General features: G+C 38.3%; 1 protein-coding gene across 6 annotated transcripts in view; it reads right to left on the bottom strand.

The window, feature by feature from the left end:
- The window catches only part of LOC136260411 (uncharacterized), a 45,378-nt gene that overhangs the window by 17,773 nt on the left and 9,214 nt on the right, over window positions 1-18,391 (bottom strand). For 4 of the 6 annotated variants that reach the window (XM_066054130.1, XM_066054131.1, XM_066054135.1 and 1 more), the window contains exons 5-6: window positions 16,943-17,103; window positions 16,819-16,884 (exon numbers count right to left, since the gene is read on the bottom strand). The gene's annotated coding sequence lies outside the window, so the exon portion shown is untranslated. Of the gene's footprint in view, window positions 1-87; window positions 225-8,213; window positions 8,393-16,818; window positions 16,885-16,942; window positions 17,104-18,391 lie in introns of those variants that run through there. The other 2 variants (XM_066054132.1, XR_010703529.1) reach the window with 2 other exon arrangements.

Raw genomic sequence — 18,391 nt, 5'->3', positions numbered from 1 at the left:
TCATAGTCCATAGAAAGAGAGAGAGAGAGTGCATGAGTGAGCGAACGACGATTATTTTCACGTGGGACGAGTAGCTATATAACTTACAGACTGTAAAATCATCAAAACAGCTGCAAAATGTGTAGTTAAATTCTCCCATGCTTGATTCAATGACAGCAGTTCACCAAGAAGCTAAATACTGCAGGAGGAACAGAGGAAGTAGATGGAAACCCTATAATCTTATCCTTACGTAATAGTTTACTGGAATCGCTGCAAAATTTACAGAGAAATACGGAAATCATGTAATTTCCCCACCTCAAAAAAATTTCCTCTCCCTAAGGTGGGAGCGAGGGTGGGAGAGTATAATGTTAGATGGTTTCTTCGCACTTAAAGCAATACTTTTGCGAAATAGTTACAGCTGGGACTCGCGTACGTCCTCGCTCGCGTAGCTATAGTCTTATTAATGTTAACAATTAGTGGAGGTATGGAATATTTTACTATGTAGCTACATCTCATACCCTATGCACTGCCCTTAACATATAGGATTTATGATTTGAAGTAATTTCTTCTCCACTATAAGTATAACTAGATCTGGTTAACTAATATTTGTTCATGTAATTCTTCACTGAACTGAATCCTCCTGCAAGATTCTTTTCACATTGTTTTGATTCATTGCCTTTGTTGATGCATAGTGAAATCACATGTACATGCAGTATCGCTGATTCACTGATTCATGGCTGTTCAGCATTTGTATTGTCCATGCATGAATGTGTCTATTCACTCCCTTGGAAAATGGTGCATGCAGAGTTCAAAGCTTCAATTGGTTTTCAGTGTCCCTTGGCCAGATGAATAGAATGAAATGTTTTGAAAGGATGAAATAATATAAACAGTTGGGGCATTCTATGATCTTCTTTAGTTGGTGTGGACCATCAAAAGGAAAGTTAATTTGCTGGTGCATGGAAAAGATGTGTAAAACATGAAGTATACTTTTGTTCTCAAAAAATCCTAGATCCGCCCCTGCATGGTTGCCATCTATGACACAGTAACTGTATAGTCACATAGTTGCCATCCATAACACTATCTAGCTATATAACAACGTATGCATCATTCATTACTAGCAGCCTACAATACAAGATCATGCACTGATTCAGCCACTAGTGTGCTCAGTATACTGCAGCCAGGAAAATATCTTCATGCTAGTATATAGAGCCATGTAAGCTGACTGAGTATTGATTTCAGCATAATGTCATTCTTCCATGCAAGACAGTTCAAAGAATTACACTGTAAAAAATAGCATACTTTGGTGTAACAGGGCACACGTTTTGTGTGCAAAGCACACTTCATTATTTACAGTGTATTACACTAACAATACAATATCACAATAAAAAACAATGGTACAACTACGAAACACATCATAAAACTAAGTAATAAACAGCAGATAGAAATGTGGAGACATTATCTGGTAAATCATTCCACCAGTATCGGTGCAGCTAAAAGTAAATTTTTCGTAGCTCTATACAGGGGCGGATCCAGAGTTTGGAAAGAGGGGGGGGCACCTTGGTGAAAAACAGTTGAAGACCAACAAAAAAAAAAGGTCACAACAATAATATCCTTTACCAAATATATCACATCTATTATGTAAAATAAAATCCTATTTATAGCTTCATAGGTAAGCTACACTGCCTCATGAACATTGTAACTGCTTTATTAGAGTAATTGACTGCTCTATTAGAGTATCTCGATCTTGTATGCAATTTCTTGAAGGGGGGGGGGGGGGGGGGCATTTGCCCGAAATGCCCCATCCTGGATCCGCCATTGCTATACAATTAGTACAATCTAAAAGGTGCTACCAGAGTTGGAGGTGCATTAATGCTCAACATGCAGCATGGCAACATTCCATTATTGATTCTGTAAAACGTTAAACAGCCTGCTGCTTTGGGATGTAGCTATAGAGGGTGAATATATACAGTATGGTGAAAAGCAAAGAGTGATATTGTGACAGTCTAGATTGCTGGTAGGTAGTTTGAATAGTGGAATCTGATGATACAATACCAGTCTACGATCATGTAAGAAGGAATTTCGGTGACAGGTTTCTGAATTTTCTGTTGCATGCACACTTAATCCAGGGGGTCTCAGTCTGAGGGCATGCATGCTTCCCTGGAAATATTTTGAAAATTACTGTATTCTAAGATTGAATCTAGCAACAATTTTCACCAAAAATCCAGGCTAAATAATTAAGAGGTGGAGCTATGTGAAGTCTGAAGCATGCATGGATGCCATTTTGGAGGTCTGGGGGCACAAAACATTTCTAGTCTAAACACTCTGAGATATGTTGATACTGGGAAACTAAGTAATGTGACTGTTCTGAAGTTGACTGCTCTACTAAAATATTTCGATCTGAACCTTTGATACCCTTGTAAATTGATGCAAAATCAATGAATATACTTGACTGGTTTATGGAAACCTCCGTCCCCGATGACAGATAGCCAAGTTTCTCCATAGTTGACTGAACATTGATGAAACTGTTACTTTAGTCAACTTGTCATTATCAATACACACCTTATCGGCCTAATGACAGGGTCCTGAATCCAAAGAACTGGACCTGACACAAACTTAACTAAAGTAGCATCACTGGTACTGGGTGAGGGGTTGATACACATGCACGCACACACGTATGCATGCACACAGACACGTGCACACAGACACGTGCACACAGACACGTGCACACAGACACGTGCACACAGACACGTGCACACAGACACGTGCACACAGACACGTGCACACACATGATGCCACGAATATTCAAAGTATACACATGGTCTAGTCAATTGGCTGTGCTAGTGCAGTCATGACAGAAGTTGAGTTACTTGGTTGTTCATGAGTGTGACTGGCAATGGATGGAGGAGTAGCATGGTGTTGACAAATTTACTCAGTACCTATTAGTTGCGGAGGTAAATGCTGCTAGTCTGACTGTTTACAAGCAGCATTTATACCTCAACAACCAGGTCTTCAGAAAGGTAATGATACTAATTTTGTGCACTGATTATTCCCAACATATATGGGGGTTACCATAGCTGACCATATTTCAAATAATTACTAAGCAAATTGATCTCATGGTCACTGCCTCTGAGTAGCACTAAGTTACAAAAGTATGCATGGTTAGACACCTATTGCTTCATGAACATGCATCATCCAGCTGTATGGGACCCCATGCACACTATGAATCAAAATAGAAGCCATCTAGATTCTAGAAGACCGTCTTAACATTCTTTTTTAATCCAGGTATGATAATATTTCTAATCTGTTGAAAACAAAATCAATATACATGTAGTATTTCAAACCTTTTCTTATCCTAACATAATAGGAGCCACTGAAACTTGGATATCTACTTGATAATGGTGATGAAATTCTTCATGGTCATTTGTAAAGATCATCAATGAGGTGGTGGAATGTCACAACAAGTGTTGCCATCTCCACCTGATGGTGAACTGTTTAATTGCTATCAGCACTGAATCTATTACTTACAAATTCATTGATGGCCTCTAATAATCTTGTCACGGGTGTGGCCTTCCCACAGACTTAAAATCATTCCTATGATTAATTAAATCTGGTCACCTTAAACATAGCTGAAAATGAAGCAATCACTATTTCAGTAATTAATGTTTGAGGTGCAGGTTCTGGCATCCATTGTAGTGAGTATGTGTGGGTTTACCAGTCATAACAATGTTACAAAAAGAAAAACAAACTGACAAGTATAATTTTAACTTTAATTAGGCATAGAGATAAAAAGTAGTGAAACAAGAGAGGTCGTCTACACCTTAAAATACACTAGCGGACATTAAATTCCTGTGCATGGGTATAGACTGAAGTAGAGATTTACTGTTCACTAGTATATGTGACCGGGCCTGTGAAAATAGGGCATGTGGGCACATGATTTTTGCCTACTTTTTCAAACTTTCATCACTCATAACGTTTTGTACCATTATGCTATGGCAATGCAATTTTGAGCATCTAGTAAGAATTGAATTGGCTTTATGATGCAAGTAACAAAATGCAAATATTCTGTTCCAGCACTGAGATATGACCAGTAGAGTGACTCGGTTGCCCACATGCCCTGTTTTCGCAGGCCCAGTCACATATATCTTTGGGTGCAGGCGACCTCCGTTGTTTCACTATACTTTTTGTCTTAATTTTTCCTTATATACTTGTAGTAAACTAAGCTAACACTATATAGTCATGAACAGCATTATATTGATGTTTGGATGCTACTTGTAGCAAGAGAATTTCACACTGTAGATCATCCCACTTGCATGCAGTGGTCCTAGTAGCAATTAAGTAGTGTTTTAGTTTTAGTTATTGTCTTAGCTAGTTTCATCAATAATTTTAGCTTTAGTATTTTTTTTTGTTTGTTATTGATTTAGTTATGGTTATTTGCTCTCAGTTTCAGTTATAGTCCTAGTAAAAAACATGATAGTTTTAGCTATATACTCATATGAAAGTGTTTTAGTTATAGTTTTAGTTGTGCATAAAAATGTTTTAGTTTTTGTTATTTGCCTTACTAATATCAAGTACCTTTAGTTACAATTAACTGAAACAACACTATATTGTAAATATTGTTCATTCAACAGATTTTATTTCAGTATGCTTGATAGTGTCTCTAGTGTACATATTTATGAAATATGAATTGACTATATTTTTCACCTAAACTGTTGGTAAGGTGTGCAACGTAGTACAATGAACAGGGGTGGATTTTGGTGGGGGGGGCTGTAGCCCCCCGTTTCCTTTTTAAGTTAGTACTTGGCCAATAAAACCCTAAAATCTTCTATGTGTATCAAAAGCAGACTTATTTCAGGAACTATGCATCACTATACCAACACAAATAATGTCTAAGTAACTTACCTATTGTTCAACTCTGTTCCAGGAGAGTGTAGCTTCCTTTTCTTCACCTAAAGAGTTCTTCCAAAAACAGGTTTAGATCGTGGGTTGCATCTCCAGTTACAAAAGTTTTAATTGTGGGTTTTATTTAGATAATTAGCAGTGTTTTCCACTATGGCTATAAGAGGGGATTAGTGTGGTTTTTATGCACTTGTCAATTTCATGCCCCACCCCCGGGAGGGGTGGGAGAATACAGGGGATTTGACAAATCGTGGTGTCAAATTCCCCACTACTGGGGCAAAATTGGCTGTCAAATCCCCACTATGTCCCCACCCCCATAGTAGGGGATTTGACAACACCTCAAGGATGATTAAGCGCATATTTCATGCTTGCAACTAGTAATAAACCTGCCCTGTAGATAGTTAAAAGTGCAATTTTATTGTTTAGAATCAGTAAATTGGACAACTGTCAATTGCCCCAGGGGTGGGGACAAGAAGCAATGTCAAATCCCCACCTGGGGTGTGGGGACGCCCGGGGGTGGGGCATGAAATTGACAAGTGCAGTATATTTTAAAAATGTTATCAGCTTCAGTATAATACTACCAACTCAGCCATTTAGCTAACTGTAGTTTTGGTAATTTACAGTCATAACATATATTGTCTATGAATGTAAAAATCTGTATCAGTTACTTTCTGATATGACCCCATGATGTGGGTTATGGTGCTGGCATTTGTAGCTAGCTATAGATCAGTCTTTCTAACCCAGCAGATCTAGAAATAAGTTCATTATCACAACAGCAAATTCAGAAAGCCCATGCATAAATGTAAATATAGTTGTAAGGATTGCCAGTGGACTAGCTAATAGCTACTAGTACCATTCACTACATTCTGCTTTTCAGTACACTCTATTGGTGGTATATGTAAGGCTAACAAAGTGTCACTGGGATATAGAGCATGCATACTAATAATTGACGTTCAACACCACTAGAATATACATGTTTCTGTCTCACAGATTTAGCTGATTAGAGCATGGCTAAGAGGAACCGATGCATTATGGTATATGGCTATAGCTCAGGGGCGGTGGAGCAGGCCAAAGAGTGAGGGGGCACATACGTAGCTAAGTGCCTTGCTACACTGTTTCTCTGAATACTGTGACTGCTCTATTAGAGTATCCAGATCCTGACTGTTCTATTAGAGTATCTCGAACTTTTCTTGCAAACAGTGTCCCATAAAAGTGGGGGGGGGGGGGGGGGCATGCCCCCCTGTCTCCACCACCTATGAGCTAGCTACGTATATCTAAATGCTTGGTAGCTACAAATGAAAAGATTTTCATGCATGCATGATAGTTACTGAATGAGTATTGCAATCAGTCTTGATTTGATGAAATAAAACCATCAAAAATTTCCTGGGGGGGGGCTTGCCCCCAGACCACCTTAGATTGGTATGCTTTGCACACTAATCTAGTCATAATTCCAAATAGCTAATTTGACCATGAACACTACATGAATCTTACCACTAGGGCCTTGAGAGAATGCTTGGTATCTTCTAATGTCTGCATGGCTAGTTACCTATGTCCCTGTCCAGCTTAGCCCCCCCCCCCCCCCCCCTCCCCTTTCAAGAAATTCTGATGAATGCAATTCTGGTACTATTACATGTCACCTACATGTGCTCAGGTGAATGGTAGAATTAGCTGTTGTGTGATGTACACGTTACCTTGCTGTGATTCTGTTAACCAATTGTTTATGCTATGGTTGTGAATTGAAGTGATCAAAATACTCAACTAGTTAACTGAGAAACATCATTCAGACACCTTATAATCAGTAATAATTAGAGTATTACAAAATTGACTGAGTGGAGAAATACTGCAATATGCCAAGTGTTGGTAACATTTTCACATTATGTGGCATAGATTATACAGACTTAAGTGCCAAGGATTGGAATCATCTACATTTTAGTGCCAGATCATTCTTACCAGAAGTAGTAAATTCTTTGAATTTAGCTACCACACAACTTTTAGTAGGGTAAATGCTCCATCAGTTGCTGTGAAGAGCAATATATCTTATTTTGGATAGATATCTGAAGTGCAGTATAGCTTCATGAATTCAAAAGAAAAGGCAGAGCTACTGTCAAACTGATCAAGCTCAGATATTAGCTAGGTGATTCAAAAGCAAGGATTCATCATTAGCAAAAGATTTTCCAACAACTATATATAAGAGTGATCTACCATCTCAGAAGCTGAACTAGATCTGAGTAAATCAGTGGTACATGCACTGAATACCCCTGAAAAAGTACTTGGTCATGTGATGAAGACTACTTTCCCAGCATTAGAATACTTTTCATTATAATGCCTACCCTGGTGCGAGACTACAAGCGTAAATTCTTGATTTCAGCATTGCATGGGCTTAAAACTAACCTTCAAAGATGACAGAAGACGAGATGACTAATCACATAACTTTGTGTATGCTTTATTAAATTTGATATAATGTTGTACTGCTATGAATTGCTCCCACCGTCCTTGTATAATTTTGCATGACAACAATGCAGTCACTTTGAATGAGGGTCTTAGGGAACGTCCTTCCAGTATTAGGAAACGTTTGAAAAATTGCTCTGAGATGATGATAAGTCTGGGTCACCAAAACTGTTAAAAGTGCAGTCTAGGAATTTTACTGCTTAAAATTTTGTGTGTATAAATTAGGCTACATGTAGAAGCGTTCTTTTAATAGCAATTTGCAAATGCTTCATGTAGAGCTGGTAAACTTGTACAGCTATAGTAGTTGTTTTAAACATTACTGTGTATTAGCTTCTGTACTACAGTGGACTGATAATCAACAGTATTTTAAAAGTTAGCTTGCCTGAGTGAAAAACTTTAAAAGCAAACGTATAAATACCTGAATTGATTTAGTGAATGAAGATACACAAATCTCAAACTTTTTTATGCATTCGGACACGATCCTAGAATTAACTGCAAATCATGACTCTCCTGCATCATGCCAAACCTGAGTCATACATAGAATCAAGTACTACTGCAATTCCTTTACCACATTGTAACATATTACCTGGCCCAGGTAAGTTATGACTGGAGTGTAACATTGTAAAGCCATCCACCTCATATACCAAACCACTTAGTCTCACTATTACACACTGAAACGTTTCAATTCATTCACTAAAAATTAATCCTCCTATCTGCTGCCACTGGTGATCTAATCTCAATTAAAATCTGTGCAAAATTGGATCAGTTGGGTCTGAGTAGCAACTTCTCAAACAGGTATGGCCTTAGTGATGTTCACCACCATTTCGTCACTTCACCCGATCTCCAAAACAAATCTCGGGTGATTTTTCATGTTACGCAATCACGCCATATACTGTAATACTCCGTATTTTATCTGAATACTACTATAGTGCTATAAACCTATATACAGTTCGCAGAGCTATACCATAAAGCAATACACAAACACAAAATCATGTCATTGAGGCAGCAGGGTAGCTAGTGTTCTTTATTCTCTGGCCATGCTCCTCAGTAGAGGAACATTAACCACTTCCTATAACAACAACAACACAACAGAACAGTAGCTCATCACAATACACAGTGAGAACATGTATATAGTAACAACATTATAAGTACAGTGTACATGATAGAGAGGATTATCTTGAGGATTATGGACTCTTGGTACTAAAGTTCGCATCACAAACTAAATTGTTAGTTATATTTTGGCTTTCACCACTTAGAGTTCGGTTATCAATACTGTATAGCCGAAGGGCAATATTTTCAACGTTGAGCAATGTTGCAGATTTGTAAACAATCCCAAACTACATGGAGGTCTAAATATAAAATTTTCACTGGTAATCCTCAAAATCTCAAAATCAGCAAAAATTTTCTCCCTAAAATATTTAGGCTATACAGTAAGTCAAAGACACGAATTTTTATCACCTACAAATGTGCTCCCCACACACACATAAAAAAAAATTCAAACATACATGCATACATGTAGATTATACAGCATAAATAAATTACACAATTGCGACATACATGTAAAGGAATAACAGTTAAAAATAGTTATCAAACAGTTCAGTAGTACTGGTTAGTAGGGTTCCCCCTTAAAATGACAGGCACTACTCAAAATGCCGTGGTTTAAAACTATCATAGAAACACCATACATGACAAAAATCACTTTTACAGAATTGTCTTAGTGCATCTATCTTTAAATCCAGCATTAAAAACAAGAAACTTGAACAATTACAGATAACCGTATATTGATTTTTTTCAAATCACCAAAATCTGAATTTTGGTCTACCTGCCTTGCCAGCCTACGTCAGGACCACAGTCACAAGACTCAAGGCCAAACAAACAAAGCAACACACAGCAACCATTCCACAATAACAATCTCACTGGTGGCATGTGCCTTTTCTGGTTCCAACAAGTGTCTGCCTCCTACAATTTGTCTTTCCTTTTATATCATCATTGTCTTCTTCATGCAAGGAAACCATACCAAGGTGTAAATTTTCCACATCAACACTTCCCTTAGAGGAGCGTATTTAGAGGCCTCAAAACTATTTGAAGCACTTTAGCAACTGTAAGCGAAGCAGATATGTATAGTTGTAATTGCATGGACTGACCATGCCTTCTAAATGATCAGAACACGTTGTTTGCTCTTAACAGAGTCAGCTGCAATAATGGTTTTACTGTAGAAAACTAGACATAGCAAACCACACCCCTTAATATATATTTCATAACTCACTCGAGACAGCAGGAGATTGAGATACTCTAATAAAGTAGTCACAGCCACACCCCCATGTATAACGTAGCTATGCAAAAAAGTACAACTAATTAAAAATAAAGAAACAAAGTATAGAGTTCCAGCAATAAAAAGCTATGTGGTTACTTTGGCATTGAACAGATGGTAGTAATATGGGATTTTCCCACAAAGCTATGTTATAATAACCATAATACCATAATTCATATGATATTATTGTGTTTCACTATACTTTTTATTGCTAAAACCCTACCTTCATTTTTACATTAATACTACGACTAATAGTTACAGTAAAAATTAATAAAAACAATGAACACCAGCTATCGACAGCTATTCTCCATAAATGGATACGTTTGTTAACGCCTGCATGTACTGCAAGTGCCTTCTTGCATAAGTCCAGTCAAAGATTTTTCTCCTTTCTCCACCTTTTCAAATACACTTTCTGTAACAACTTTAAACAGGCTGTAGGACCAGGTGTTCTACAGACCTTCAGCACTTGTGCTGTAAAGCCTTAATAAAAAAATAAAAAATAAAAAAAGTCATCCCATCACTAATGCTGTAGACAAATGTAGTAAGTAAAGATAGCAAATCACACAAGCAAACTACATGATGCATGAAATTGCACAAGGAATAACTGAGAATAAACAGTGAAGTGTAACATTTTATGCTTTCAAAACTTGAGAAGTACATGGATTGTAGTTAATGAGGCTTTGATGTAGAGCTAGCCCAAAAGGGACTTCTTTGGTTGAGTGCATGCAATGCAAATCACCCCCCCCCCCCCCCCCCCAAAAAAAAAATAATAATAATTTAAAAACCTTCCACCCACCAATATAGCCATTTAAGACTCACAATGGTGAGATCAGAAATTTGGTTACATTAAATGTCTAATATGTTGTAGCAAAATTTGTGACTGGATCTACGAAAACCGTTCTTATCACCCAAGACAGGAAGTTTGATTTTTTCACACAAACACAAAGCTTAATGAATGCACTATCAGGTTTCACTGCCACATTCGACCAGAGTGAAGCGGTCTGCTTCTGCTGGCTGCTTTTTCAAAGTACAGTGGCGAGCCGTACGAGTGATCTGGGGTCTTGATGGAGCCCTGGCAAACCAGGAGATGGCTGTGTGTGACTGTACAGCTCTGTGGTGCTGGACAATGACCTGTGCTGTAAATTTCCTTTCATTTTAGCCAGTTCTGAGCCCTGAATGGCTCATAACTTGGCCTAATTCGTCCCAACACATTTCTTTTCAATTTTTGAACACCATCTTGCCCGCCTTCCAGGGCCCCGCCTCCCACCCTTCTGGAGCTCGCCTGATACAGAAAACCTCGGTTTAAAAACGATCTAAAATGGCGGGAAACTTAGCTGTTGACTACTTCTTCTGTGGATGATCAGGAAGGCAAGAAATTGTTGTGAAACGTGTGTAAATTTGGTATGCGTAGCTACCACCATTGGCCAGCTACAACACTCTGAATATTTAAAACCAACGTTTCTCGATACTTTTAAATGGGCGATAAGACCGGTTTTCCCAGAGACAGTCACATTTCATGAGCATACTCATTAGGAATGCACGTGTATGGAGAATAGAGTTGCGTGCAGTAAGCAGAGTATTTGACTGTTAGAGTGTTGCACAAATACTATCGCAGGCTAATGCTGAAATAAGAATCTACCAGTATTTCTTTAATTTGAAGCTGGAATGAGAGTGGGCATGTACCCTTTAGCACTCCTGCACATCTCAACTAAACTATATAGTTGGAAATACATCAAGTAAGGCACTACCCGGACTGCAACTTGTCTGGAGATCAAGTCACACCCTGGTCCTGCAGAGTATTGATATTATAAGATATTATTCTGGCACCCTACAATGTAGGCTTTCAGCATATTCAGTAGCCATTTGTCAAGATCAGCATCTAATCTGATTATGAAGTATGTGTAGAATTTACAAGACCTTGTACCAGTATAAGGTGCAGCCAGATTTTGTTGTTGTCTCGTATAGCTAATAATTGTACAGTGAGTCAGCAACCTGTTACAATTCAAGAGAAGTCCTTCAAGTACCAGCCCTTCTAAAAATAGATTGCAAATCTTTACAACTTCATAGGTAGCTTCCACATATCTCACTATCATGAGATCTAATTAGGTGTTGAGGATACAGTCAACCTAAATTGTATTTTGGGTGAAAACTTGCCTGCCTGGTTGCTTGTTGCAGAATAAAATGGGAGATATGATGCTGCTAGTGTCAATCACTTAAACAGTTATACTGAAGGGCTTTGAAGCATAAACAGTGATGCAGGCCTGGACAGTGGCATAGCTAAGGGTGGGCATGGGTGGGCACATGCTCACCCAACTTTCCCTAGGAGAGCGGCACCCGCTCGCTTTTGTTATTACGAACAAGAGACAAATAGTGTATACCTTGGTAGCGCAATGTTTTGTTGTAAATCAACAGTTGATATTAATATAAGTTCAATAATTACATCACGTGATCCAGGTAGTTCAGTGTTTTCTATTTAATACACATCATCACGTGATCCAAATTTTAGGCAGGGAAGAGAGGAACACGAGGAAGGAGGGATCCAGTCTATTTTTCACATCTGGAATATTGAATTGTGAGCAACAGCACAGATGTTCTTTTGTTGGCGTGGTGAAGTGACCTAAAGTGATAGACAAAAATGGTGTAAAGTCAGTTAGAGGCGAATAATTGCAATTGGTGGCTGAATTAAGCCGCTACGATTATCTCAAGAGTCAGGTTGGAGTATAAAGAGTTGTGTACAAGTACAGATGAGTTAAGGGAGACTAGACAAGGAGGTGTAATAAGTTAGTTTCAATTACTAGAGCTTCTATATCATTCATGCAGTAGCATTAGACTAGTGAAATAAGCTGCAGGAACAGCAGCATAGTGTATTATTAGCTAGCTAGATACATTTATGCGCTTTTGAAACAGCTTTTAAACCAAATGTATGTAGAGTCCACTAAGGATGGTCTCGCACTTTGTGCTAGTTAGTTGCATGGGGTGAAATGTGTGGGTGAGTGTGCCCACCCATCCGTGGAGGCCTGGTACGCCACTAGGCCTGGATGGGCATTAAATTTCCTTGGACAGAAGGGCCTGCTTGCCAATGAACAGTACTCTAGTAAGACATTATCGTTGACAAAAGCATCAGTTGAAACTGAAATTTGCTAAGAAACATTAAACAACCACATCATGTGATCCAGAGAGTCTTACAGTTCACATGATAAAAATTTTATAAAATAGGTTAAGGATGGAGAAGAGCATGGAATCTATCATTGATGAATTGTGAGCAACAGCCATGGAGTCTTTTTGTTGGTGATTGAGTGGTTAAAAGTGACAAAACAAATCATCTGGTCCAGACAACTGGATGATAGTGTGACATGAATCAGCTGAATTAAACCATATTTCAATTAGCTGGAGTACAAAGAGTCGAAGATATATAATAAAGGGATTGAAAATGGTTGATAAGGAGGTTAATAAGTCAGTTTTCATGTAGTGTTTGTTTCTAGTCTCTAAATCATTCATGCAGTACATTTAGACATTACTAGATTAGTGAAATAGGAACAGCAATATAGTAGCTAAATGCACCACTGCACTTCACATTTATCGAACAGGTTGACAGGTATCATGTTATCTATTTCACCAGCTTTAAAAATCTTTATAACTAGGAGTGAAACATTGTATTTCTCAGTTACAGTACTAGTGATGACTGAACATTAGTATAGATGGTACCTTCATACAGTATCATAGTACCCTGAAACATCTCTTTAATCTGACACCTTTGTTATCAATACCTCTATAATTGTGTTGGATCAAAATTACTATGTGATGCTACCTCAGTAATCCTCAGTAATCCTCAGTAATCCGACATAATTTTGGATCCCAATGAGCGTCAGATTATAGAGGTTTCACTGTACTGTATTAGGGATCATGGTGTTCTTGCCATTCAAAATCACCCGAAAAACAGCCTCAGTTTTTCTTTCAAAACAGCTGTATAGCCAAGCCCAAAATACATGCCTTTAGAATGACTCCACAAGTTTCTATGGAATTTTAAAATCTCCTATTTAACTGAATTTTTACGAACTGATTAACTAACTAACTAACTAACCAACTAACTAACTAACTAACTAACTAACTAACTAACTAACTAACTAACTAAATGATGCCTACACACAAGCATAACTCGACAAGGCATAAGGCTACTGACTTGATTTTTTCACTGTTTAATGTTGCTTTGTTCCAAGATGTTCCCACAGTATGTACAATATTTTTCTGACAATGCAAAGTGTCAAATTATAGTGCCACAATATGGCTTCTCTGTGGCTGTGTTGGTAGCTATTATACCTATCACCCATACTTTCTGTGGCAATTGCAGAGATACTTCTTGTACTGTTCCTCATTCCATTGTAACGGGTGGAACATAGCTGAAGACGAAGCATGATGGCCATTGCACTTTTCAGATTTCATAGACTGAATTAGGGATTAAATGTCCATTAGTACATCTGCAGGTATAGGCAACCTCTCTTGTTTCACTACTTTTTGCTATTCCTTTGTTTCATTACGTACTTTTATATTCTTTGATCCCTAACCCAATTCAAATTTCAAATTTCTTCTTCTACTTGTAATGAAATACATCATGGAGCCAGAAATGGAGAAAAGGTCAAGTCATTGTAAAGTGTTACATGCATCGTACACTGATCAGCTGCTTCAAATTTCAGTGGTACCATCTGACCAAGCACTCTTACGTTACTTAGCAGCTGGTGTTTGCTTACAAAGTATATACGCACCATGCTAGTAAGCATTGCCCTTGGCTTAGGGTACAAGGTTTACTTGAGCAAGCATTGCAAATTGCAGCGATCAAAGGACTCTATAAGCTACTGCCAGTTTGCAAGTATACGATGAATTCTTTATATAGTTAGTTATTGTTGCAGGTTCATTTTTGATGTCACACAATGTTTATCTATGGCGATCGTTGGGCTGGATGGCTACCTACAAGTTAATATACATACAAGTATAAGAGAAAATTAGAAATTTAAATTAGAGGAGGGACAGTGTATAGTGCTGCAATAAAAAGTACTGAAATAAGCTGGATCGGAGCAGTACGTAATGTACAAATACTGTAAAACAATAAGAAGTGAATATCCCTACTGTACTACACCGTCCCTACTCTAATTTATTTTTTTCTTATACTTGTTTGTGAAGTTTTTTTGCAAGCTCATGACCACTAAATAGCCTACTTTTCACAAAACTAGTCACAATATTTTAAGAGTTAATCACAGCACTATTATACTAGATTATTACTCATACAATAACAACTGATCAGTGGGCGTGGCTTTACATAAGCCTGCAGATAATAATGGACATGGATTCATGCATACTTACAGACTGATGAATGGGCGTGGCTACCATATATCTACAGACAGTAACTTACGTAAGTGGGCGTGGCTCATGAAAGAAGCAGGGCTACGCTATGATGTGTAGCAACACGTCCACTTTTAATTTAGCATGTGGGGTCAATCTGTAAAGTGGGACCTGGATGACCCAACTCAATCGGTTTAACAATAATATTTATTGACTTACACATTGCTATATAGTTCACCGCGAGTTGCTCTCACTGATCAATATCAACAGCAAGTCATGTACACGAGTGTTCAAACAGTTTGGTGCAATGACCACGTGTATTCGAATAGTTTGATGCGATATATACTGGTAGATGGAAGCCGTACTGTAGTCTATTAACACTCAGCGGTAGAACCTTGACTGATGGCCATGGTAAAGGATAAAAGTAAGACAATAGTGCAAGCATTATATGTTTATCAATATACCAAAGGTTTTTTCTTAAGCGAACTAGAAACGTTTCTGTGAAAGAATTAGGGCTATAGCTGTAGCCAGTTTTCCGATACACTTGTCAGGCAGGTAGGCAGTAGAAAAATCCATCGAATAAATTTTTTTTTAAATTCTGTGGCAACTTTACAGAAACGTTTTGGGTCGATCTGAAGACATTTTTAGGCTTGGTTTTACCCAACCAATATTGTCGTGTTGTTGTGAGGAAAAATCGTAGCAGGTTTTTGGGTTACATTATATCCAGATCACCCCCACACCTTTGATGTCCCTACTATACAGTAACAGTACTATCACACTGTATGATGTATTAAACTTTTTTCATTTTCTAATAATGCCTTGTATGAACATGAGCATGTTTCTTGTGCGTGTATCACTTGCTACGTCCCTGTGTAGAGTCCACTAAAGATAGGACTCCCATTTTTTAAAACTAGTTGTATGGGATGAAAAGTAGGTGTGCCCACCCATCTCTAAAGGTCTGGTTACACCAACCAAATAGCTGGGAAAGTTCGCCAACATGACTAGGGAAAAACAGCCAGCAGATGCCCAGGAAAACACAAATCATAGTGACGCAACATGTACTAACAAAACTAAACGTCCAACAAACTTTGTTTCACTGGTGCTGATGTCTGAGACAAACATTATAGAACTACAATACTAACCTTGATGTGCCTTGTAGACACACAGTCATCATCCTATACTACAATCATAGAAATTTGAGAGAAGGGATAGAAAACTATCGCATGATTTATTAAAATTTGTTTTTAACAATCAGCCTTATACGATTCTTAATCACAAACTAGTACCATGAAATGGTTTGTACCACTTAAAATTTATGACTTATTTGTGGTACAATTAAAAGAATATTTGTGGTGCACATGACCCACGAATGCTAGTGACTTCACAGTGGTTTACTACACAGTAGGGTGGCTCCTATACACAATTTACATCATATGCATTAGCAATGGGTTTCATTGTCTATAGTAAATCTATTAGCTAGCAGAAATAATTAAAAGCAAAACATAACTACAGTTTGTATACTTTGAACTGATGATGATAAACATCTTATTGATTATTAAGACATTGTACAGTATACAAACAGGGGCCTAGACTCAGGGTTACCATACACTGATAGCCAAAGAGTGATCAGTACAGGAGCCCTGGCAAGACTTACATTACTTTTGTCTACTTTTGCAATTAGTTATGTAGTATGCAATGTAATGTCTTCTGCAAGGAAGAACAGCTTATTGTGTCGTGCTACATGCATGCATTGCTATTTCACAGTGCAGGAAATGTCTTCAGTGTACCCATGGCTACATGTCTTTGCCGCATCACCGGAAAAGTGGCCTATGCTGTACTATTGTACTCACCCTGTACATTTGAGTAATGGCACACAACGTGTATTGAGCAAGGGCACAATCTTCACCAAACGAACCCTACACAAACAATACAGGTGTAAAGTCCTGCAAAACGCCACCGGTAACATTTACTCACCCCGATCCCTTTATTTTTGCGAACTTTTTCACGTAAAACAGCAAGACAGTACCAGTTGAGGTAAGGGATCAGTTGAACCAGACAATGTAGACAGCAGCTCTCTCCAACAGCTTCAGCCGTCTTTCCCACCATGTAGTACGGAATAAAATATGTCAGGAGACCTGCTCCGGGTGTCATAGTCAGAGAGAGTGAGTGAGTTAATCAATCAAAGATAATAATATAAATCAATAATAAATGCTTTAACAGTGGGCAGAGAGGCAAACTCTGCCCAATCCTGGGATGATGGTGTTGTTACCATGAGTGAGTGAGTGAGCAAGCGAACGACACAGCTAACTTACAGACTGTAGTATCATCAAGCCTGAAACAGCCGCAAAATGTATGGCTAAATTCTCCCATGCTTTATTGACAGCAGTTCACCAAGAAGCTAAATACTGCAGGAGGAACTGTTACGCCTAGTCTCGTGTATCTATAACCTTATCGATTAGCAGGAGATTATAAGTGCTGGATGGCAGCGCGGGCACTTATAATCTCTAATCGATAAGCAAAACCTAGTAAAATTTCAATGCAATTGAGGTTCAATGTTTCAGTTTCTAGATTTTTTTCACTGCTTTTAACTCTTCAATTCTGATTGGCCAGCCTCTTTCGGACCGAAGAAATTCAAGCATTGTCACCAGATGGTATTTGCACTTTTGAGCAGACAAGAGACCATTACTGTATAGTGGGAAATTTTCAAGGGATGAAACTTTCACGAAACTGTGCAAAATACGATATTCACGTTTTTAAATCCACGAAAGCCTAGAAAGTGGGTAATAGCTATGTGTATAAACTGAAACATTTCACGATTATATTTTCACGAAACTATCATCACTCGCGAAAGTTTCGTACCTTGAAAATTTCCGGCTATACGGTATTTCCTCAGGTAAGGGGGTGACACACAGGCACTCACTGTAGGTAGATCTGTGACCGCGGTCAAAGTCTAAGTCAAAGGTCAAGGCCACCAAAATTGTGCCAATTCAACGGTCAAGGGTAAAAGCGTCCAACCCACAATCAAAAAGTGCTGAAATATCGTCGCTAAGTCACCGATCAAAGGTCGAAAGAGGCTCTTAGTCACAGGTCAAAGCAAAATTTCGGCTGCTCAAGACTTTGACTGCAGTCGCAGATCTACCTACAACGCGTACCTACGTGACACCATAGATACTAGAATACATAATGGATTGGAAACGCAATACATTATTACGGTTACAGGCTCGATACGGTCACGTGATTTATGGCAACGTTACCAAGTGTGCAAACTGCAGTTGTTCTTAACACTGAGACTACTATTACAGGTTTTATAAAGCGTTAAATCATTGCCAAAGGATTCAGCTATTTATTGGTTTGTGACTGAAGGTTAGTCGTTTCATACAACCAAAGGTGTGAAGGAAGGAATGCAAAATTTGTGTTCAAAAA

Source organism: Dysidea avara, chromosome 7 (genome assembly GCF_963678975.1).
Source record: "Dysidea avara chromosome 7, odDysAvar1.4, whole genome shotgun sequence".
Lineage (NCBI taxonomy): Eukaryota > Metazoa > Porifera > Demospongiae > Dictyoceratida > Dysideidae > Dysidea > Dysidea avara.
Note: the sequence above shows the minus strand (reverse complement) of the source record. Positions and strands in the feature narration are given on the sequence as shown.